At 35.3% G+C, this 26192-nt stretch overlaps 2 pseudogenes; both read right to left on the bottom strand.

Moving 5' to 3' along the window:
• Positions 1-379: 379 nt before the first annotated feature.
• On the bottom strand, positions 380-6367 carry LOC120165185 (annotated as a pseudogene).
• Positions 6368-8863: 2496 nt separating this feature from the next.
• On the bottom strand, positions 8864-19354 carry LOC120165165 (annotated as a pseudogene).
• Positions 19355-26192: the final 6838 nt, after the last annotated feature.

The raw sequence follows: 26192 nt of genomic DNA, 5'->3' as shown, positions 1-26192 counted from the left end.
GAGGCTTGGGATATACGGAGCATGATTTCACAGGGAGGTTACCTTAACTATATGTGTGCGGGGATGCCAAGGGTATGGCTCGAGATGTCCATCGAACACTCCATACAATTTTGCAGGTGCAGGTATGCTTATTACGTTCATCCCGAGATTATATTATTATTAACGGTTTACATTTGATGTATCGACAGTGTATAATTCTATACACCACTCGATGAATTAGATGATACTGTATTATTTGATAATTAAAAAAAAAACATTCGATGCTAGTCTCTTTCGATGAATGAGATGATACTATATATCAGATATTAAAATGCGACTCGCAACAAATTTTAAGGTACATGAAATCAAATAAAATAAGAGAGGTTGTTGAATTATGAGATGAAGTAGTAACATTGACGTAAGAAACTAAAATCACAAATAATTGTTGTTGGTACATCATTGAAAGAAAAACTGCACAACGGCAACAATGGTTACAATCTTGTACAAGGCAAGGGAACTCGAAAGCAACACATATTCATTACACAAACCCCAGTGGTGGTAATTATGGGAAGTCAAAACAGCTTACTGTACAGCAAGAGATTCCTGATGTCATTCAGGGCCATCGGGAGGAGTTACCCAACCCACTAATGTCACACAATCAGCATCTCCCGTGTGTGCCATTCATGGAGACCAGAGGCTTTGCTTAAAGAAAAAAATATTCCATAGCTATTCTTCTTCTAGCTCCTCTATCCGTGCCCGTCTCTCGGCAGCTTTCTTTCGGATAAAGAACCCCCATCTCATTGCTGCCTTAATCTTCAGCCACCCGACAACAGCTTTTCCAGGACGTGAACGATCTTCGTCTACAAAGTTTGGCATTGGGGATGGCATGTAATTTGGGAACCCATACCCACCATCTTCTGTCACGTTAGGACCTCCCCTGCTGAAGAGACGGAGAAGGTGCTGCATATCTTCATTCTCCAGCATTTCATTACTTCTGATGCGAATCTCTTCCTCCGAAAACAAGTCCTCCACTCCTTCACCGGGTTGTTTGTCCAATCATCAAAGGATTAGGATTTGATATCGGCTGCATTGAGGAACCACTGTTTTGGAACTCTATGCTACAAGGCTGTGGAGGACCAAGAGCCAGCCCAACAGCATTGCTATCATTTTTCAAGCCTTGAGATTGCTGATAGTTGTCAGTTGGCGCAAACTGCGTGCTGCCAAGTTGTTTATGAGAATTTGAATTCCCAATCTGGGTCTGCCCCGAGTATCTGGTGGACTGTTTATCATTATACCCTGAGATAAAAGAAATGAGGTTACTCGAATACTAGCTGCGATTGGATGAAACAAAGAAAAGGTAGATAAACCTGAAAGCTGTAGCAAGACTGAGATCTCAAACGAGAATCGATGATATATTACAAGAGTCATACTGGTTATACGTGAGGACAGAGCAAACCAAGTCTTTTAGGGGATGGTTAAGGCCGCAATTATAATATTAAGGTATATTTCCCAAGAAGATTAAACTTAGATATACATGAATGAAAACTCCTTAAAGCTAAATATTTCCAGTAATCTGAAAGCTTACCTCCGCCTGGTAGGCCTGAATAAACTTGCTCAATGGGAACTGGAACTGGCAACCGTGGTAACTGCAGCTGATGATCTACTGCACTTATGAAATCCAGTGCACTCGACTGAAGTTCATTTCGTGCACTTGACCTCCTATTTTGCTTAAGTTCGACAGTGATGGCCATCATACTCTATGACTTGATTCCAATTGTCATAGGCTTTCTTTACCATTGAATCTACATAAACCTGCAGAAATTGTTTTATTGTTAAATTAATGAAACTATTTTACTAAATTAGAAAACAAAGCTAAAAAAACCGACTCAGAGATTCATTGGTTCAAAACAACAAGCGTCAAATCAATAAATTTTTTTTTATAAGAAAAGGGCCCGTTAAAAACCCCATTCATAACCGTCAAGCTACATAGGTATCTCAACGGACATTGGAAGGAGGAAAAAAGTGCCCAAAATTTTATACTAACATAGTGTAAACCCAGGGTAAAACCATTTTAAGTACAGCCTTCCCCACAAACACCCAAAACACTCAACCCCACACCCAACCATAACACCCCACATTACCCTATGCCCGACTTAGCTAAACTATATGCTTCCCGATTAAAACATCTCTGAATGCCTAATAGTCATTATAATCCAGCACGCGCTTGGCAATTTCCTTAACCAGATGAACAAAGCACCAGGTATTCACGTTGGATACAATGCTTCTAAAGAAAGCAGATAATCATTATTGTATATAATACAACATGAAATGGGAGAAGGCCATTATCTTAGCATAAGACAGTTAAATTGTAAAGAAAGTCCCACACTATGTACTTGGAATGGGTATGTGTCAGATGCAGGTATTCACGTTGGATACAGCTATGTGTGTTACATACGAGTATGTTCAGTTTTTAAGAAAAGTTCCCATTTATTTAAGGGGCCCTTTAGGGTTTATCGCTATACTCTGCTTGAATGTGAGTCAAACACTAGTGTCAGACACTGCACTGGTACATCAAGAAAAATTAAGATCAAAGCAACATAGGCCCTATAACCAACATGTTCAAAAATAAATTATATATCAACTATATGAGAAATACTGCAAAAAGAAATATCTCTTTACACCTAGACAACATTGCCGCTAGAGAATCCCACATGGTAACCTCCAAAGAGCAAAGAACTATTGCAATGCTGCATTTCATTAAAAATCACAAAAAGCATATAATCCTACCCACCTTCTGACTATCAGATAGAAAATCGGCAGGTAAATACTGTTCCCCAGAAATAAGGCCATTCAACTCGTAGATATTATTGAAAACAACACCATTGGTTCTTGAATCATCAGTATAGTAAACATAGAGCTTCCCACTCAGCACACAAGTCTTTGCATGATCTAAAAGAGCTTCCCACATCTTATTTGACATGCCACTTCCCAGAATCTACAAACACAGCAGACAGAAAATTCAATGCAAACAATGGAATAGTCTTTTGATTTCGGAACCAAAATCCAAACTCACATTTCGTAACTTTTGCTGATCCCTGACAAGAAGTCGCAAAAAGTCATCAACAGCTACGATTCCTGCAGTGTTAAGCCTTTTGTGAAATGACCCATCTTTCCCAATCTTTTCCAATCTCCATACTTCATCGTTCAATGCAGGTGGGTAGTGCTTCTTATACACTGTTAAGCAACATAATTAAAAAAATTGCAGGAAATACACAAATGGATATAGATAGAGTAGAAGTATGAACTCACATTCCCCTCTGTGATCCTTGACAGTAATAGCCTCTGTCTTAGCTTCCCGTACACGTATGCCCTCACAGAATCCGGAAGGAACCTTCAAGCCAAGCCTGAATTTCCTGCTTCTTATCCAACTTGAATTGTCAGTAAAAGTGAGGTCTCCTAATGTTCCAACACCTTCTTTGAGGGTCACTTGCAAGTCGCCCGTTAGCAGTGGTCTTTTTCCTTCACGCTCTTTTACCACATGGCTCTCAAATTCTTCCTGTGTCCAATCTTCATCATCCTCGTGTTGAAATCACCTTCAAGCACAACAACATCTAGCTTTACAGAAGCTTCAGGTCCTGTTGTTACAACGTGTCCAGTGTTGGAGTCACTAGAACAATATGGATGGCAGCACCCTGCTCCCCTTCTACCTTTCCTCCTGTGAAAATAGGGAGGACAACCTGGACCTGAAGTGGAGCTGTAAGCTCCTTCCATCTGGACCTTCAAGCTGTTTTGGAGAAGACCTGAAAACCAAAGTATTACAAGATTCTCCACATAAAAAAGAAAGAAAAAAAGTTGCATACTTGACCTTAATGCTAAAGAAGCACTGGTTCTTTGTTAAATAAAAGAGCAAAAGAAAAAAAATTACACTTAATTCCCACTATGCTTCTTGTAAAAGGATTGAGCTTATTCAAGAAAAGTAGAATTCCATCAACCAACCAAAATCTAGTAAAAGTTATGGCGAAACCCAGCATATTGTATGGCTTTCATCAAGTATGCATCCGTGCATTAATAATGCTCAAGTTCATCCAAAATTAAACAGTTACTTGACCAATGCAACCCTACAAAGCAAGGACTATAAATAATTAAATCATATATGATCAACATTAATTATTTACTTTCCATTAAGTGTAGGGGGGGCTAATTTTGCCAAAGCTCTTTCCACCTCTTCACTTACCTGCAAGAGCATCGGTTGCAGACATAATAAGACATAAGGATAATAGCATAACCCAAAGGGAAAATAACAGAACACACAATATATTTTCTTCAAATTGCATTAGAATTAAGGCTCTAAATTGGTTGCATAAATTGAATACACAACACATGCACCACCATACCTTGTTCAATGAGTGTATACGATACAAAAACCATAGAAAAATAATCACCCTCAAAAGATGGGCATTGAGCACTTGTGTGTAAATTAATTGATCAATTAGAAAATATGGTCAAATCTTATATATATATTTTACATAAATTGACCTCTTCAGAGGGGACTGGAGATGGAAGATTGAGTAACATCCTAAAAGGCATAGCCATCGCTAACGATTGTGAGAAGATCATCTAAAAGGTCTAATCACACTTATGAATCTAACTGAAAATATATTGAAGAATCATGCAATTTGTGAAGGCACCAAGAGGTGATCAATCACACTAAATTCTAATCGATGACCTACCTTCATACCTAACAAGATAACAGTGAGGTGAAAGTTGGTATAGTCCAAAGACAAAATGAAAGGAGGAAAGCCTTATATGGCATTTAGATATATGCAAAAACATTTGAACAAGTTACACAAGACAATCAGCATTCTTCCTTCAAATCACAGAAATGTACAAGATTCAAACCAGTCCCATAAGAAACTGAAACCTTGAAGAGTGTTGATTGTCATACATTTTAAAAAAGAATTGTCTGTGTAGTGTAAATAAACAGTAACTGTGTCAAAGCAATAGATGCATGTCCATGTGTAAGCCTATATCCACAAAACATGTAAGGCTCTCCAATTCAGAAGAACTCCAACCAGAGGAAGAATAATGTATCTCAAGAGCATTGTGACACAATTAATGCAGTGTCTTTAATATTGGTTATACGACATATCAAAAGAAAAAAAATGAAAAGCAGATGCTCTGATCATGCATAGACCCTCTATCATAACCTGAAATCCTCCACAACAAGTGTATTGATCACAAAGAGTAGGAATTAGGTCTTACAACTCTACGAAGAATGGGTTCCAAAGATGAGCAAAGTTTCTGCAAGCTGTCCACCTTAAGGGCTTCTACAATTACACTGCATAACATAAACATGCAATATATTGAGAAAAGCACTAGGCCGAATAGAGAGAGAAGACCCAATCATTTCATAACCATGATACTAAGATTTTAAATTTCCCCAGTGTATCACAGAATCGAATGAAAGAAAATTAAAAAAAAAAATTATTTTGATTTCGCCAATTACCATGATTTGTTAATGCTTTTACCACTAGCAATTTGCTCCCTAGAAACTTGCAGCTAAATCATAATGACTATAAAATGAACAAATTTTAATTAGAATTAACATAGACGTTCTACGAAAGAAAACAATTGTTGAAAACAATGTTTATTGTTAACTATTCAAAAAAAAATATTTTTCTTTCAATCCAAACGCGCTTTTTTGCTTCTTTTTTCCCGTCCGATGAAAAAATACAAATACAAAAGCAACAACTAGGATACACACAAACCTAGCAAGCAACAAAGTAGTACTTACACAGCAGAAAAGGGAATAAACATAAGAAAATACCTAGCTAAAGCGGGGCGCTTTGGCTCTGGCTCCTGGTCCTCATCTCCTTCCAAACTCCTCTTCCCTCGAGGGATACTATTACTCTTCGTCATGTACCGCGGCTGTCTTTGCATTTTCCGAGCACCAAATTGAAACCTTGATTTTCCCCCTCAGATCTGCAGTTATAACAAAATCAACTCTTCGAAATGAATATCAAATTCAAACTACTCATCCCCCCCCAAAAAAATCCCCCTTTGAAAGGTTGAAAACTCAAAATCGGGAAAATAAAAAATTAGGCTCTTACTCCACAATCGGTCGGGTCTCAATTATAATCGAGCAACTGATAAACAGAGATTTAAAGGGAAAAGGTGGTGGGAAATAAAGTTCAGGTTTTAAGTGGATAATTACAAAGCATTTGAAGAGTTGAATTTAGGGAAAGGAAAATCCAAGAGAAAATCGTTTGTGGTGATGGCTGAATGATGAATGAAGTAAAATTGAAAGGAAAAAACTGCGTTTGGTTTTGGAATTTTCTTCAAGTGCGCACCACTTCTTGTTAGCTGACAAAAGAGGTCCGGGGAGTAATATCCGATACCGCTCTATTCACGGTAATACGATGATGTTTAAGGGGTAAATAACGGCGACTGTGGTGAAGGAAAAAAAATTAAGGCGAGTCGAGTCCAGCTTACTGATGTTAACTCTACTTTTTTTCTATTCTAAAATTTTAAAATAAACTCGACTCAGTTTGAAACTCGAATTCAAAATCAAAATTATGAATTAAAGTTTGAAAAGATTTTAATTAAAAAAAAATCTTAAATTTAATTTAATTAAAGTTCAAACTCTAATCTAAATCTTAAGTACATGAAAACTCTATATTACATTTTTTTAAAAACAATACATAAACATTAATATTATTAATAGTTCATTTTTTTTAAATAAAATTTTAATATATCATTTTTTTCGAATTGCTTGTGAGCTTTTTGAATCTAGTATCAAGTAGATCGTTTCGACTCGTTAAGAACTTAATTCAAGTTCGAGTCTATTTAGATCGATTATTTATCAAATTTTGATCGAATCAAATTTAAATAACTCACGATTTATCTCGCCTCATTTACATTCTTATACAAAAACTGTGTACGTGGGAGTCTTTTTTAGATTTTGGGGATTTTCATCCTTTTCCTAATTTTTCTTCTTTTAATTTGATTTTATCGATTATTATTTTTTTTCATCTCTTGTTTGTTTTCCTTTGATTTCACTTGTTCTTTCTTTGGAGTTGGTCGATCATGTGTTTAATTTGTCCTATACCGTTGCCAGACTTGCTATAATCGTATTTAATTCTTCATTTTGTAATTCAATTATAAAATAATATAAATGTTATTGCTAAGTGGCTAACTATTTAATTGCAATTTTTTAATTCCACACACTTTAATCCATCAAAAGTATGTTTATAACAAAATTCAATTACAGCAAATAATATTTACTAAGCGTATGAATGTGCTCTACTAGCTTATTATCAATACATTACTATTTTACATTTACATATTATATAAAATAATATTTATTTAATATAAAAAAATGAATAGATACATTTATTTTCAAATATGTACATATATATAATCGAATCAAAATTAGAATTTTATGCGTACTCTTACATCAGAATCAAAGTTTTGTATGTATAATTACACAAATAAAAAATTTATATATTACATTACATACATTATAAATGTTCATGTGTTGTTTTGATATTTGTCCCTGTATATAATTATAACTAAGATAAAATACACATTTAGTACCTAAATTATTAGTTTCAAATCCGTTTTAGTGCTTAAACTTTTAATTTTTTTTAAATCATGTATAATATTTAATTTTTCTTTCATTTCAGTACCCCATCTTTCAAAACTTAACGCATTTAGTACCTAAACTATCATTTTTAATTCGTTTTAGTACCTAAACTTACAATTTTTTTTAAAACTTAACGTTAAATTTTGAAAGAGTATTAAAATGAAACAAAAACTAAACTTTAAGCATGGTTATGAAAAAATTGAAAGTTTAGATATTAAAATAAATCAAAACTGATAATTTAAATACTAAACGCGTAATTTACCATTATAACTGAAAATGACACCTTTGCCACGCTAATACACTATGGATGATGCCATTACTTTTGACTATAGAAGTTTAATCCAATTTTGCAATTGTAACCTATTTCAGCGCAAAAGCAATAATAAAATGACATCAAATATTAGGTCTGTTCATTCGGTTAAAATCGAACTGAACCTAATTAATCATAATCGAATTAACTAAACTTTTTTTTCCTTTAACCGTTAACTGAACCGAATTTTTTTCCGAACATATTAACCGAACCGAATAAATTTCGGTTAATTCGGTTAATTTTCGAATTAACCGAATTTTTTTAAAAATTTTCTAATTTATATAAAAATTAAATGTTTTTAATTCAAAAAAGTTTATAATTAATTTAAATAATATATAATTATAAAATAAAAATTTCAGATAAATTTTTTAATTAATTAATATTAATTTAGGTTTAAAAGTTATTGAATCTTAAATTATTAATTGGGTTTTAAATGGTTTGAGCTTAGCTCATATGTTATATATAATATATTTAATATTTTTTAATTAAAAAAACAGTTTACAATTAATTTAAATAATATATAATTATAAAATAAAAATTTTATATAATTTTTTTAATTAATTAATATTGATTTAGGTTTAAAAGTTATTGGATCTTAAATTATTAATTGAGTTTTAAATGGTTTGGGCGGAGCCCATATGTTATATATAATATATTTAAAATTTAATTTCGGTTAATTCGGTTAATTAACTGAATTCGAACCGAATTAACCGTTAACCGAATTCTAAAAATTTTCTTAACTGTTAACCGACCGAACTAATTCGGTAACCGAACCGAATTAACCGAACTAATTCGGTTTGGTCGGTTGACCGAATTAGTTCGGTTATTTGAAACCCCTACCAAATATGTTCAAAATTTTGAAAAGAAAATGTTATAACAATGACAAATGCTAAAAGTGTTCAAACTTTATAACAGGCTCAAATGCCACGGATGGCATAAATATCATATCAATATCAACAAAAAGTCCCATTTGTGAATTCATAATCAGAAAATGCCTACATATAGGCATAGCAGGGGGGAAAGCAGAGAAGTTCGATACCAGTTAAATGATTTCCATATTTGGTTTGACCTGGGTGAACTCTTCAAGCTTTGTGTGGAGTTTGAGGAGTTGTTGGGTGCAGAATTCAGGGGATGTGCAGGGACCAGACATGACATAGATGACATTTCCTAAGGGTCGGCAGTAGATGTCATCTTCCCGGAGCATCTGAACCAGAGATTTTGCATACAAAGATGCATACCTGTAAAAGAAAAAAAAAAGGAAAAAGGGATCAGCACACCATTAGGATCATGTTTAGAGCCTGGAACTTCAAGGCTTGCAGCAAATCAAAATCAAGTAGGCCTGAAGCCTCGGATAGCAACAAAGCACCTGGACTTGATGATTTGAACATGGGTTTCTTTGAAAAATTCTGGCCAAGTTTGAAAAGTGAAATAATGAGCTTCTTCACAGACTTCTTTAGGGGAAGGGGGTGGGAAAAAGGGGTGAATCACTCGTTTATAACCATCATCCCAAAGGTCAATCCAGAATGATTGGAGGATTATCGGCCCATCAGCCTTGTAGGAGGGCCGTATAAAATACTTTCAAAAGTATTATCGAGAAGGTTGAGAGCATGTATTGATAAGATTATTGGACCCATCCCAATTCGCATTTATTCCAGGAAGGCAGATTATGGACTGCTCGTTTATTGCGAACGAGGATATCGATTTTTGGAGAAAGAAGGGGATGAAGGGTGTCTTTTTAAGGTGGATTTTAAAAGAGCGTATGATTCAGTTGATTGGGGGATTTTGATTAAAATTATGGACCGGATGGGCCCTGAGAAAAGATGGTGTTCGTGAATCGACTTGTGTTTGTCTTCGGCAACAATATCCGTTTTAGTTTTCGGGTCTCCTACGAAAGAATTTCAGATTTCTAAAGGACTTCGCCAGGGGTGTTCTCTTTCCCCTCTGCTTTTAATTTGTGGGAGAGTTGTTGAATTTACTATTAAAGGCTGTGAACGTTGGGTTATTCAGAGGGTTCGAGATTGGCAGCCACGAGCGTTCCTTCACGCTTTCACACTTGCAATTTACTGACGACCTTAAAATTTTTTGCAATGCTTCAATTGGGGAGTTGAGGAATGTTAGTAGGGTTTTAACTATTTTTGAAATGATGCCTGGACTGCAATTGAATATGTTGAAGAGTAAGATTTATGGAACTAATATAGAGGCAGACACCCTTAATGATTGGACAAATATCATTGGTTGCTCGGTTGGGTCGTTTCCGTCAGAATATCTGGGGCTTCCTCTAGGGGTAAAGAGAAATTGAACGTTGTTATGGGAACCTGTCATACAGAGGTTTCAGAAGAAATTGGCTGGTTGGAAGGTGGCGACCTTGTCTTTAGCGGAAGAGTAGTGATGATTAAATCATATTGTGTCTTTGCCATATTTTTTTGTCAATTTCAGGATTCCTAGTTGTGTGCTGAATAAGTTTAATTCCATTATGGCTAAGTTCCTATGTTTGGGGGGGGGGGTTCGAAGAGAGAAGAAGCATCCATTGGGTAAACTGGTCCTTGGTGTGTAGACCGAAGGAGTTGGGCGGTTTAGGAATAGCCAATTTGGACTTCATGAATAGAGCACTTTTGGAGAAATGGATATGGAAGTTGTTAGTGAGAAAGAGTCGTTGTGCAAAAGGGTAATTTGTTGTGTTAACAATCTTGATCCGAAATCATTTGCGATGGAAAACTTGGTTTCCCTAAGAGCCTCATGGATATGGAAGGGGTAGTAAAAAACTGCTCTTCGAGTGATGATTTTGGTGCTTGTTTTAGGGGAAATATGCAATCTAGAGTCGGCAATGGTGAATCTATCTCATTTTGGCATGATGCTTGGTTAGATGGTGTGCCATTGAAAGTTCGTTTTCCAAGACTGCTCATTATCGACTAATAAAGAAGGGAGGATTGTAAGTTCATCGGGATGGTTTTGGGACATTCAAATGAGAAGGAACCTTGCAGATTGGGAGATGGAACAATGGCTTGAACTTACTTCTATGTTATGCAATTTCATTCCCCGCATTTGATTGAAGACAACTATGTTTGGACAGGGAAAGGGGATGGAAGTTTCTCGGTGAAGTTTTGCCTTCGGCTTCTGTTTAATAGGTCTGATGTCAATTATTTTTGGTCAAGGTATGTGTGGCTTGGTGTCGCTCCACTCCAGGTGGAATCTTTCGTTTGGCAGGTGGTCCATAAAAAGTTGGCAGTTAAAGTGGAGTTAATTAAGCGGGGGGTGCCAGGGATCGAGGATCAATCATGCCCGTTGTGTGGTTTGTTTCCAGAATCTGTTTACCATTTGTTTGTATCCTGTAATGTGTCGTGTGATTTATGGTTGAGCTTTCTGAGGTTATGGAAGATTTCTTTTGCTGTCCCAGATAGCCCTGCTGCTATAATCTCGGCCTAGTTTGAGCTAGTTCCGCATTCGACCGTATGGACTTTTATTCCAGGGAAAATATTGTGGTCAATTTTGAAGCAGAGGAATGAAATTGTTGTTAATAAAGGGAAGTTAGATCAGGTTCTTCTATTTTTTCTAACAAGATGCACGTTGGCAACATGGTTTTCTTCTAAATATCACAATCTGTCAATCCCCTTTGATAGCCTTGTGGGGGATCTCACTTTAGCAGACGCTGACCCGAAACCAAAGAGGGTATCTTCTGTTCGTGTATGTTGGTCTCCTCCTCCTCCAGGTTATTTCAAAGTCAATGTGGATGATGCTATGGATGATCAATGGCAAAGAGGTGGCATTAGTAAGTTGCGCCAGGATGAGAATGGTGTGGTGTTGGGATCCTTTTCCGAGAAAGTTGGTCCCGGTCCTCCAATATTGGTAGAACTGCTGGCTATTAAAAGGGGATTGGAATTCTTCTTGGAGTCTGGAAGGGTTTCAAAAGGGAGGCTTACATTAGAGTCCGATTGTTTAGTTGCGTTAGAGTGAATTAAAAAACCCGGTTCTTACACTCCATTGTTTGAGTCCGAGGTGAAAGAAATTGTTAGTACTATGACGAATAGGGGTGTTATTGTTAGGCATATTAAGCGAGCTGCAAATTATGAAGCGGATGAGTTTGCTGCTATGTAGGGATTGGTTAATGTTGTGTTTTCTGGTATATGTTCTGGTCATTAGTTTTGTGGATGTATTCTGGTTGTAATGGTTGATATGTACTCTTGATGTACTTGGTATTTTAGTAATAAAACTTTGAGGTACTTTTTTCCTCCTTCCAATGCCTATTGAGCTATTTCGTAGGTTGAGGTTAAGAAGGGGGTTTTAATGAGGCCTCCCATTTTATCAAAAAAAACCTAGGCAAGATCCACAGCTGGAGTTCTGTCGGTTTTGGGAATGAAATTTTAGGATAACCTCAAACTCAATTATCATTCATCAATGTCATGAAATTTCCAGGATGGTCTTGATGTACTAGGAAATAAGTTTGTACAACATGGATTAAGCTATTGCCTTTCAAGGAAAGCGTCTAGCATCCGAAAACATCTAGTTTCTGCTTGTTCAAATTTTCAAGCAAACTACAGGTTTTAAAGAACCGCAAACTAGACAAGTAGGATAGTGGTTCTGGACAATTAAATGAGACAAAAAAAATAGTTAGAAATAAACATACCCAGAATCAGATCAGATCTGCTTGTAGTTCTAGAGCGAAAAGTGTTCCCAGTGCGACCACCCTTGATACGGAAGGATGCAATGAGATCCATTGAACGAGTTCTGCATCCCATAACTGCAAGAATTTGAGCGAAGTGTGAGAACATATGATTAAAAAACATGTGACTCCATAATTTCATCACACACGGTTGGGGAAAAAAAGATTCTAACTTGCTATAAACTTTATTTTTAAGAACATTTGGAGCTTAAACCATTTTTCCCTCGATTTCAATTTAACTGCACTGATATGTCCAACAGTCGGTCCTTGTTTCTTAGAGGAACATTTCAAAAGAAAGATGTCATTTAAAAGCCCCAAGTAAAACAATATGAGGAATTGCCAACCATAAGAGGATACCATAATGTTCTTCGCTGCTAGAAAGTTCTCACCTCGGTATCATCTTAGAATATAGAAAGGTATGGGAACTAAACTTGTAAAAGGTTAAAAAGAAAAAGATAAAATTTTAACATACCTCCCTAAGCAAAATTTTCTGAGAATTTTTAGATGTGATGTTAAGGTTTGTAATTGGATCTTTGAACCATTTAATAGATTGAGCAGCTGCTGTGCACCCCATTGCATGTGCCGAATATGAGTGTCCATGCAAAAGAGCCTTAAGCTGAAAGCAACAAAACCACATAAATGCAGGAGCTCTACTTATACTATCAGCATAATACAAATAAATATAAGGATTATGGCTAAATGCAGAGGCTTTGCAATATAATTAGTGTTTCTCCCACCAGAAACAATCCGAATCTGCTAACTATAAAAAATTCAAAACAATACTGATAAGAATCACAATGAAATCAGCTACCAAGTCAGCTTTCAATCCACATTCGCACATACATTTGCACATACATTCGCACATACATTCGCACATACTGACTCCTAGGCTAATGTTAAATAAGGAAAAACAATAAGGACAAATTCATGCTAAATGCATGACTTTTAGGCTTTCATCATTCTAAACATAATGCACCTTTCTTTAATTATTAAACAATTCTGTAAAAGCTACCTCCACCACTCCAAAAACTAAAATTAGTTTTGACCAATAGTTTCACTTTCTTAGGTGCTTGGATGCACAAAGTAAACAAAGCAAGTTTCTAATATTCAACTTTCTCTACCAGTTCTTCATGGAACTTTCTGAAACTAGAAATACTAAGAACCCTCCCTTCAAGTTTTCATTGACATGCTATTAGTTTCCCTGAGATGCTGTCTTTATCAATGTCACTCTATTTTTAGTTCCTAATTAAATACTAAAATTAACACTATTGACAGAATAATTACTTGGTTATTAGAAGAAACGTTGAAGCAATATTTCTGAAGACATTAAATAACTATATAATACCTTTGAATCTCCAGTAAATGAATTGAAAACAGCATCAGTTGCTAGTGTGGCAGCTAAAGGGATGATCCCCCCTGTCATGAGCTTAGCAAAGCAGGCTATATCGGGTACACAACCAAGCAGTTCTGCCGCAGCCTGCCATTAAATAGTGATTAATGTACCAAGACTCAGCAACATGATTTTCCAACAAAAACAGAAACAAATAAATAAAATCCAATTAAAAGTGACAAACCTCTACTCCTAATCGCCAGAAACCCGTAAAGACCTCATCGAAGATTACTGGAATTTTACATTGCTGACACTCATTGACAAGCATCCTCTGGAAAAGTGGGTCAACCATATGCATTCCTCCAGCACCTTGGATAACTATAGAATAATCCAATCATTTCGTGAGGTTAAACGTCACATGAATAGAAAATTATGGATTAGGCAAGATTAAGCGAAAACTCTTGGTATGAATCAAAACATTTGTTGTAAAGATAAAAATGAAACCATTAATTCTCAACTGATGAGAAAAAAAACTAGTCAAACAACAAAAAAATAATGTCAAACAGTAAAATTAAAGAAATATATTTCTTGCCTGGCTCTATAATTAAAGCTCCTATTAGCTTAGTCCCAGATAATGTTGAATACTGAGATAATTGCTGAGAAATATACGATGAATACAAGCCAGCAAGATTTGAACTGTCCCTGCTCTTAAGGAATATTTCATCACGAGACCTAAAGGCTGCCACAACCAAAATATATATTAGAAAGTAATACCTTAAAGGTATTGATAACTCAATACCTCTCCCCCCCAAAGCTTTTTTTTTTTTTTGTGGGGGGGGGTGTTGAGGGAAGGGAAGCGGGTGTCAAGACCAACTCTTCTTACTAATATCTTCTGGTTCTGGAGTTCCAGAATGAAACACTTCAGGAAGTGAAAGGATCCATTTGCCATTGTGCATAAACACAGTTGGAGGATCTAGAAAAAGCCCTCTTCCTGTATACCTGTCGAATTCAGAATATTACTTCTTAAACATTGGCCATACCCATAATTCTATTGCATATGGTATATACAATATTTTCTACTTTCATATTTCTTTCCTGCATGTATAGCAATGCTTTTGAAGCATGAAAAGAAATGTATTGAAAATCAAACCAAAAATTGGTTTTTTGGTTAAAGATCCAGCCAGGCAATGGAAGTAAATGCTTCCATTACGAATACCCATAAATATGAAAAACTATGACACATGATTTTACAGAAAGAAAGAAAGAAAGAAAAGCCATACCATGGCTGCTGCAGGAATCCAGTATAAGATGACGGTGCCTGTGCTTCCATAGCACCTAAAGTATCGCCATGATAAGATCCCTTAAGAGCTAGGACCTGAAATAAGGCCATTTCAGTTACTACTTCTGCAACAGAAAATAAAAATGACTCTTGAGCATGTAAGATGTGATTTTTTTTTTGGGAGGGGGCATCTAAAAAGGAGAAAAATAGAAAACATGGCTGAAACCCAAAGCCACAAAAAAACTTTAATTAATCAGGGTATAATCCTAAATAGAGCAAAACAATGTAGTGTGATCCATATAACTGCCTCCAGGTGGTGGAAAGATTTATTTTACTATATATACAGAATGTAGCTAATGCCAGAAGAATTACCATCAGGCTACATGAAGCACGCACTTAGAAAAGATAAGAACTAAAAGATTAGAACTGCTACTAACATTTTCCTTGCTCTTGTTAGAAAAAGTTTCAGTGTCACGTGCAAGAATGCATTCTAGATACAACTGCAGTGAAGAATAATATAGCCACTGTTTTGGCCAAATGATTGCCAAACACAAACATGCACTTATATATATATGACACATGCATGCAATGCATACAACAGATACAGACCAGATGCATAATGTCATGCATGGACACATACCCTGTGAACATCCACGCAAAAAGACAATACTTAAGAGTTCAAGAAAAACAAAAAAAAGGAGCACAACCACATTGAATACTCCCTTTCATAACAAACAAATTCACCCGCCTTTGTGCTTAGAATTAACCAAATAACCCTCTCCAATCTCCATCATGCACCCCAAAATTTTGTTTAAAATATTCTAGGGGGAGAATTTTCCAGACATGCACTAATATATCAGCAGAATTGCTTCATTCTACATGTTACAAGCCATTCTAACATTAGCTATTGGAAAAATGCATGATATGCATAGTTAAGGCACCAAAACATAGAAAAAGCCCACCATTAGCTCGTGACAACTTTCAGTTGGGCTATCTTCAATAGCTCAGGAAAGATTCCATGATCAGAAGAAAATTTTCGAAATGCCATCTTCAGAGCAATTTCAATTGCTGTAGAACCATTATCTGAAAAGTACACCCGAGTGGCCCAACCTACAGAGAAAAAAATCCTAAGTCCTATGAATTTATTGCAGTTAAATAAAAAAACCAACATTCAAACATAATTAAAAAGGTAGAAAACATCCATGCATCAAATTATCATATCTTTATCAAATCAAAGAAAAGAGATCAACAATATGAGCTCTTTACAACCGTTTATATATGTATATTGACAGCTATCATCAGCTTCTTTCCTTTATTTTATTTACACTTTTCAAAGAAACAATGTGGAAAGTGATAGGCAGTGTTCTCAGATGAACCAATAATGTATAACATGAGAGAAGCGAAAGCCAATAAATATCTAAGAGAAACAGAGTATGTACCTTTCCCCACACCATCAAGCAAAAGTTCTGCACATTCCAAAGCTGGCTCATACACATTCTCAGGGAACATTACATGCCCAAATCTTGCAGCAGCATAACCCATATCTCTTGCAAGTTCAGTCTGAAACCACCTAAATGAATTACAGCATTAAAGAAAATTTTCAGACAGCTGACAGCTGCAAAGTAGATATAGTAGATTACACCTCATGCCTGGTAAAGAATTAAACTATGTTACTCAAACTCAAGTGTGAGTATTGGATTAAAGTATGTGTCTAGCACAGTTGTGTTCAATCTATCTAAGTTTTTTTGTGTAACTGGAGGATCCTTGAAGGGTCATATCCCCATATCAATAAAAAGTTGAAAATAAGCTGATAACAAGCTTTAAGTATTCAATATGGATATGATCAATATGAGTTTTTCAATTTACTTCAAAATTCATATCTTCATACAAAATGCCTACTTTTGAGCATTCTATATCAAGATGAATATGAGGGCATTCTAAATAGCAAATTAACCCACTGGAAAGAAAATAAGAAACTCTGTTCCCAAGTCTAAAGTTGAGTTTTACATTTATTTTTCTCAAACAATCTTTACAAGCAAAAAAAATATATGCAAAATGTTTAACAGAGGCCTCAACATTAGGAAAAGTGAGAGATACTAGACTAAGGAGACAAAATAAATCATCAGAGAAAAAGAAAGGATAAAGAGAGTAGAAAACATAAAGATGACCTGTAAAGTAGCATCAGGTCCTTGAGTCCACCAACTAGCACATGCATCAAATTGTTGGGTTATGTACTCTTTGTTCCGAACCTGTAATTTAATGTAGAAATGAAAAGCAAGGATTAAATTTTACATCAGAACTTGACAATTAACTTTAGAAAGAAAAGCCAAAAAACTTAAAGGCTAAGTGGAAAAGTAGAGTATAACACAGAAAATAGAAGTGAGTTGGACTACTGGTCGTCTTATATCATATGAATTTCACAAACCTTGTACACTGAAAAGTTTTCACCACAGCGTGAATCAATGACTGTAACATTAGAAGGTGGTACAAGTTTGTGCTGAGTGAATGGCCACCAGAAAACATCTCCAGCTCTTCTCGGCATCTCATTAAGTCTCCGTATTCTTTCTAAATAAGCTTCCAGCATTATATCTTTCAAAGAATTAAATACATTGGAAGATTCATCAAACCATTCCATTAGGTCATTTGATGGATCTTGTGGAATGGGTGGCAGCACAAACACAGGCACTCTAGAAAGAATAAAGAATAAAGAATACAAATTAATAACCCATTACATAGCATGACCAAAGCAGATATTGCCTCAACTTTTGACTACTTCTAGTTGTGTACAACAGAAAAAGTAAAGGGTCGAAGTCCCAGTGAAGGGGGGGGGGGGGGGGGGAAACATAGTTAAAGAACTTTAACTACCTCGTACGCAAATATGACATTAATGGTATTTCATTTGCAAGGCCATGGTCTTCAATAACAATAGCAACAACATCATAACCTCGTAGTTTCAAACTCTCATAAGCTGAAATAGTTCCAGATATACCACCCAACCGCCCTCTCCAACAAGAACACCAGGAAAGCGTAAGGGCCTGATTACACATTCAACAAGAAATGCATGAGGATAAATCACGTGTAAGAAGGTAACATTTACAGCCATAAATATAAATATGATCCAATTTTCCAACAAAAACAATTCGCAATCAATATGGATTACAACTTCAGCAGATGATTCTTAAATTCACAATTAAATATAAATCCGCCAACAGTAATTTTCAAATTGACAAAACAATTCCAAAAGACGTTAAATTGTATAATTCCAATCAGCTAAGAACCTGAAAGGACTAATTACATTAAAGCATAACACTACCTAAAGAATGCGAGCACGGAGTAGACAGGATCAAAGGAAATGAACAGGAAACGTCAGAGAAGAATAAAGCAGATACCGATAAAGATCACATTGAAGAGTCCCTGAGGCTCCGGGACTGGCAACCCCACCGGCAGTCTCCACCACACAGAAACCATCCAATTTCCCCTCTCAACACCATCTTCCAATAATCCGTCTTCAAACGTCTCTCCACTTTCTTAACCAACTCAGAATCCCCCACTAATGCACCTTCCCTTTCCGCAGCCAAATGTGGAGACAGAGCGCCCTCCCAGGCGTACAGCGTCTCCGAAACAAGCTCCGGAGCTACATTTCCATCCTCCAAGGCCTTCCTATCCTCATAAAACCCCAATTCACACATCTCATGTGACACATTAAGAGAGAAATCGTTCGGTTTAAATGATTTGGCGGCTGGGAGGGAAGAGAGAAGTACGGAATGGGAAGAAAAGAGGGGGAGCTTGCGGCGGAGTGAAAGAGAAGAGAGTTTTTGGAAGAGGAAGCGGGAGTCGGAGTCGGAGGGGAAGCCAGTTTGGAGAGGTTTGAGGTAGAGAAGCTTTTTGGGGTTGGAAGAGGAAGGGGAAAGGAGGAAGGAGGTGGAAATACCAGTGGAAACTAGGGTTTTGCCGAGGGAGGTATTGGAGGACCAGATGATATAAGTTGGGTGGGAGAGTGGGACGGTGAGAGGAAAAGGACTTCGATTGGTGGTGGTGGAGGAGAGGAGACGGAGGCGGTGAGGACGGCGGAGGAGCATGGTTGAAAGAGTGCGAGTGAAGTGTTTGAAAATTGGAGGGTAAAGAATGGTGAGCAATATTCCAGTCCAGCTAAGTAGGAGGATTTGGCTCTACCTTCCTTATCCTATACAAATTTAAATCATCATTTAACTTACCCGTTTCTAAAATTGCTTATATAAGCCAAATCACTCCTTTTTTTAATTATAGTAATATTATAGTAGAATTTAACTTGTTAAAAAAATAAATATATAATAAGGATAATTTGGTAAAATATACATTCTAATAATATTTTATTCTTTTAACCAAATAATCTAATCTTACATTCCTACTAAACGAACCAAACATAAAATACAATATTCTCAGTAATCGTATTCCCGCCAGTAATCATATTCTTATTGATAATCTTACATTCCGTGAACCAAACACACCCATAATACCATTTTAAAATTTATTAAGATAAATTATGTATTTAGTCATTCCATACTTTTTTAAAATTTTACATAACTTAACATTACATTTTAATTTATTTTGATCACTCGTCGTTAAAAACTGATAATACTAATAAATTATTATAAATGATATCACATCATTATTGACCAAAAAATAAAAATGTATGACTAAATAATTTAATAATAGTGTGGTCAAATAAAATTAAAATGTAATATTACGTATAATCTAAAAAATTTAGTAACTAAAATATAGAATCACTAATAGTTAAGTTACTAAAGTGATTTTGAGGTAAGTGGGATAGATTAGCAATGTCATATATATATATATATATATATGGAAAACTACGCATTTAATATTTAAACTATTAATTTTGGTCTGTTTTTGTACTTAAACTTTTAATTTTGTCAAAAGCATACCTAATATTAGTTTTCATTTCATTTTAGTATCTCTCCGTTAAAAACTTAAAGCATTTAGTACCTAAACTATTAGTTTTGGTTCGTTTTAGTACCTAAACTTTTATTTTTTTTTCAAATTTAATGTTAAATTTTTAACGGGTACTAAAATAAACAAAAGTTAAAGTTTTTAACAGCGAGTACTATAAACAAAAACTAAATTTTAGGTATGATTTTGAAAAATTGAAAGTTTATGTACTAAAACGGGTCAAAATTGATAGTTTAGGTACTATGTAACGTCCTAATCCAATACGCCCCGAAGATCGGCGGACCATGACGTCACACGGACCACTAAAGTGACTAACCAAAATTTTTTGTTTAAAACAACACATTCATTTGAATAAATCCATAATTTGACTTACATAATCACATAAATGTTTACAACTCGAGAGCCCCCAAAAATAACTTGAAGTTAAAGTTTACAAAACATTTTACACATAAATTCGACTCGACATACACATGTTCATTTACAATACATGCCCACTATTACATAAGCTGAGACGTAATCAAAAGATGGCGGCTAGTGTTAAACAGTTCAAGCAAAGGCTCATCTAAAAGCTCATACTTCCATTAAAGTATCGATACCAATAGCTTAAAACAACCTGGAGAATAAGAGGGTAGTATCGATATCCCTATAGATAGTATCGATACTCGACCCCTAGTATTGTTACTCCCATGAGTATCGATACCAAAATGGTATTCTGGAAAGTTGGTATCGAAACCCCTCTTCCAGGTATCGAGTTCGAACCTAGAGTATTAATACTCCATACATTAGTATCGATACTTTCACATAAAAACTTATATATTTTTTCCAATATAAGAATAATATCGATACTGACACCCGAAAATGCCCTGTTTGGGCATCTTAAACCTTTCAAAATCATCCTAAAGGTCCTAAGGAGGTTCCCAAAAATTATTAGAGTCTTATTTGAACTTATAAGGGTTATAAAGAGTCATCATATAGCATAAAAATACATAAATGTGAGATTTATCATGAACATGCTCTTAATCCTTCAAAAGCTAATGCAAGCTACATAAGTGCATGGTAAGGCTTACAATTGGTATAGGAATGTTACAAGGGTGTTACCTTGGGGAGTTTTTGGTGATTTAACTTATGAAAACTCCCCAAAATCACCCAAGTGACAACTTTTCCTTCCTCTTGCTTTGGAATCTTCTCCAACTTCTTTCACTAATGCATAAGGAAAAGATGTTACTAACTTATTTAGGAGGCTATTAGAAGTCTAGAAACATTTCTTAAAGTTCATCATACCCTAAACACAAACTAGAATCCTTTATTTCATAAAACCCAAAACTCATTTTTAGTTCAAAACTTAAAATTTGACATATGGGGCTTGAAATGAAACTCTTGAATGGGGAAGAATCTTTCTTACATGAGGTAAACTCAACTAGAATTTGAATTCCTTAAATCTTCACTTGGAGGAAAGGAAAATAAAGAGAGGGATGAGAGGGATGAGGAAGAGTGTTTGGAGAGTTAAGATATGATGGTTCACGTTGATATCAAATAAAATTAAGGGGGTTTAGCTCTTGATTTGAGAAAAGGGAAAATCACACTTTAGGTCCTCTTCGTTTTTACTTTTTATTAAACTTATCCCAAAAGTCCAATACTTGTGTCAAACCAAGCCCAATTCTTAATTTTATAGAACTAATATAGTGGGTCTGTTTGGGCTTGAATTAAAGGTTTCGGGTTAGCTCGAACTATTAATCCAGGGTTTGGGGTATTACATACTAAATGCGTAATTTACCCTACATATTTTAAATTTTCTTCTATTTATCTCTTTTATAAATTCAATTATAGATAAATAATTTATTTGTGTAATATATTATGAAAATTATTGTAGTAAGTACACATTGGCCCTCTTAGGCAACATTTTGAAATGGAAATTTCTCGAGTGAGAGTATGTCATAGCGCAATCATCGTTTACCTTTTGCTCCTCTCAACCACTCAGGCCAGCAGTCACAGGAGCCTAAATAGCCAGTTCTTGGCCCCTCAAAATACAACTCGAGTCGCCATTGGTCTGTGACCATTGGTGTGGAACGTGAGGTTTGTGAGTTACGTTCAATGGTTGTAGACACTCATTTTTGTTCGAGATTTAATTCAAACATTTTATTTTATCTTTTTCTTGTTTTATTTTCTTTTTAATATTTGCTAAGTAGTTAATATTAGTGTCATATGCTATTATTACTTATTAGTATAATTTATATAGTATGTTGTTGTTATTATTATTATTATTAACTTTATTTGTTATTATTAGTATAATAATTATTAATGTCGGGTACTAATATTTTTATTTTTTAGTAGGTCCAATAAACCCAAATAGTATAATTTTGACAACTCAAATACAAGTCAACCCATTACGGGAAAGCCTAATAAAGCCAACAACCTTAACAATGTTAGGAACCCTAAGGTTTTCCCAGGACTCCAACCGTCACACAACATGCTTCCAGGAGAATCTATTGACAGCTGGCGCATCCACGACACATGCCAATGGTTCATCTCCCCCGCACATTCACGCGCCAATCAACCTTTCACACGTCGAATTTTTAGGTTCCTACAACAAATCTTTGGCAAGAAAATCTCTTGCAAAAAGGGAAAGATTTAAAAAATTAGAATTTTCAAGATTTAAATCCCTTTCAACTCAATGTAAAAAAACCAAGATCCCTGATTCCACAGGACTGATTATAAAGATTTTCATGTATAAATCATGCAAAAATCAAACACAAAAAAATGGGGACTGAGAGTTAGGACAGAGAGTTAGATCATAGAGACAACTACTATAAAAAAAAGAACAGATTCAATAAAAAAGTTTTTTTCCAGAATTTACTTCACTTTTTTCTCGTTTTCTCGTATTGCATCTTCTTTTTTGCATTTCGAAAAAAACCCTGGCAAACACATCATCTCGAAAATAACCTGTGAACAACAAAGAGTGAGTAGAGCAAAAAAAACAAATAAAAGAGATGGAGAAGCTTACCTTCCCTTCGCCACCGATAGTGACTTCCTTTCTTGAATTCGAACGGTGAGACGACAGAGGGGAGGACAGTGAACAACATACTAAAAGTTCAAGGTAATCCAACGGTGGACGATGTTAGATCGGGAAAGAGAAAGCCGAAAGATTTTCAGTCATTTTGTGACAAACAACGCATTTTCTGAAAAATATAATCCCAGATCAGAGACAAGAGGTCAATACAAAATCAACGGTGTATTTTGAGACCCAACGACCATTGTAGATGGCGATGTCCATTGAAATAAAGAGAGAAGAGAAGAAATGAGAAAATGAGTTAAAAAAAGGGAGTTTTATAAACTTCTCAAAACAGCGTAGTTTCGTCTCGAAGTTTTGGGAAAATAATGGTTTCGACCCTTATTTCCGATCAATCACGATTTGACTCTTTCTACACTTTAGTTCTCTTGATTTGGTTATTAGATTTTATATTTATTTTATTTAAATCCCCTTGACTTTATTATCTACTCTAATGTTCATTTAATCTTTAATTTATCTTATTTTTTTACTAATATTTGTTTTTCAGGTTCTCCGTATAACTTTTAATTTAATTTAGTTTAATTTTAATTGTTGATTGGTTGATTCTTATATTTGTATCTTATGTTCTTTATGTTCCACTATTACTTTATGTTTTTCTAGTTTAATCCACGTTATTTAGAGCTTAAATGGCAGAATGGTTTTGACTATTTTTCTATTTTCTTACTTTCAGTTTCCTCTAAGACCCTATAATTTTATTATTTTAATTTAAATAATTTCAATCTTTTTTATTTTAAAAAAAAATTCTTTTGATTTTCGTCACATGTTGCTTTCCAAAAAATTTATTTGATTTTCCATTTGATTTGCATAATTATCGCTACATTATTCCCTCCCAGATTTGCTTCAATCTCACCATTTGGTTTCAATTTGCTTTAGTTTCTTCCCCCCCCCCCATTTTTTCTAGAATCTCTAATCCCACGTTAATTTCATCTAGTTGACCTTTTACCTTTAAAATTTATTTTATTCATAAATTGATCTACTCTTCTTGATACTTATTTATCTATTTTATTTATTTATTTATTTATTATTTTTAACTAATAATTTGCTCTTTTAATCTTTTTTCAGGATTTTTATGGTAGGGGAGTGAATTCCTTTTATTCCTTTTTTATCATTCTTTTATCCATAATATTTTGTATATTTACTAATTAATTTGAATTTATTTTTATTTTCATGATAACACCATGACCGACTAGGTATCGAAAAGGCGTTGTGGGGTGTTAATCATTCCTTACTCGAAATCGACTTCCAGATCCATTTCTTTGGTAAGTAGACTGAACTTTGTTATTTTAATTTTGTCACACCCCAAAATATATTTAAAATTAATTAATTGTTTTTCGGGACTAAACTATAATTTTTTAAAACTTATGAGCTAAATTTGAAAGTTTGTGAAATTCAAGGACCAGTCTTATAATTTACCCATCCTCGTATATCAGCTAAAAAATAAGGGAGATAAGGGGCGGGCTAGGCTTGAACTTGTGACCTAGGGGATGGTTGGCCATGCCTTTATCGACTAGCTTAGGTCCCTATTTATGTTTAAAACAATAAATCATATGTTTTATTTGTTTTATTTCGGGTCTTAATACCAGAACCAAAATCTCATTCCCCCTGATTCAACCCTAATATCCCCCCAAATTATTAACCTAGCCGTCACCGCCTTTCCTCGATCCGACCGTTGTCAGCGTGCACCGTCACCACCAACGTGACCAGCGACCTCCCGTGATCAAAACCCCACCGGTTACCCGTCGTGACTTGTCGTAAAATGCTGTGAATAGTCAATTGAAGCCTCGTCGAAACCCCTTGTTGCCGCGTATAATTTCATCAATTTCGGTTGCCTCCATCGCTGTTTCGCCTCACCGCCACCTAGGAAGACTCCCCAGCTCCGTGTTATCAAAACCCGACTGAAGTCGTCGTCCACCGTCGTTGTTTTCCTCACTGTCGGCGTGGGTAAGCTTGGGTTATATTTTGGTTAATTTTCTTCCGGTTTTGGTATGATTTTTGTTATTTTTGGCTAGTTATTGTATGTAATTGGTTGGTCGAGGTTGTGGGAGTAATCGATCATCGATCAAACCCCTTTTCACGGATTCATGTGCCACTATGAATTGTCTGGTGCGCATGGGGCTTTCCCCCCAACTCTGGTTTCTTCTAGAATGGCTGGACCGACTCGAACAGGTCCGAGTCAACCCGAATTAATCTGAGTCAACCCGAACTGGCTTGAGCCTTTGACTTGACCCGACCCGTTGACCGTTGACTTTGACCAAAAAATTAAATTTTCTAAAAAGTCATATTTTATGTTTTTCGACGTACTGAGTCCGAATTCGAAGTATGTTTTGCCAAATTCAAACCCAAAAGCCTCCAAATTGACCGTTAAACCCGAATATGCATATGTAAATTAAGTATTTATTTCAGTGCATCAATTTTAATTGAATGGTCAAATACTAATTAATGTTATGGTATATTTAAGGTACTTGTGGATCTCTTGATTGTACGCCTAATCGACCCGGTTCCTCCTGATCCGCTAATTCGCGAGAGCCCGTGAATACTCGTATAGTTCTGTAACCCTGTTAAATATTCAGTTTAGTATATTTTCTTCGATTATAATCATGTTCTGATATAACATAGATTCTCGTTCAGCAAAAGAACGTAACGAAGTCGGTGCTTGTTATATCTTCCGGACTTATACATTTTACGAGGTGCGTTCTTTGTGTGACACATAACTGTTTTAAATATCTGTTTGAAAAATCATGTGCATATGACTGTTATATCTGCTTTGCAATATGACTATCTGTTGATTTGGTTCCGTATGATTTATCTGATCTAAAGTCTGATTTTTGATTTACTAAAGTTTAAACTTGATTGTCTGATTCATGTTATCTGGTTACTATTTTTACTGATAAATAAATATGTCTGAACTCTGATTTCCTACTACCACTGATTACTATCTGAAAACCATTTTTATCCGGGGTACTATGGATCTGGTA

Source organism: Hibiscus syriacus, unplaced genomic scaffold (genome assembly GCF_006381635.1).
Source record: "Hibiscus syriacus cultivar Baekdansim isolate YM2019G1 unplaced genomic scaffold, ASM638163v2 tig00111582_pilon, whole genome shotgun sequence".
NCBI classification, from domain to species: domain Eukaryota; kingdom Viridiplantae; phylum Streptophyta; class Magnoliopsida; order Malvales; family Malvaceae; genus Hibiscus; species Hibiscus syriacus.
Note: the sequence above shows the minus strand (reverse complement) of the source record. Positions and strands in the feature narration are given on the sequence as shown.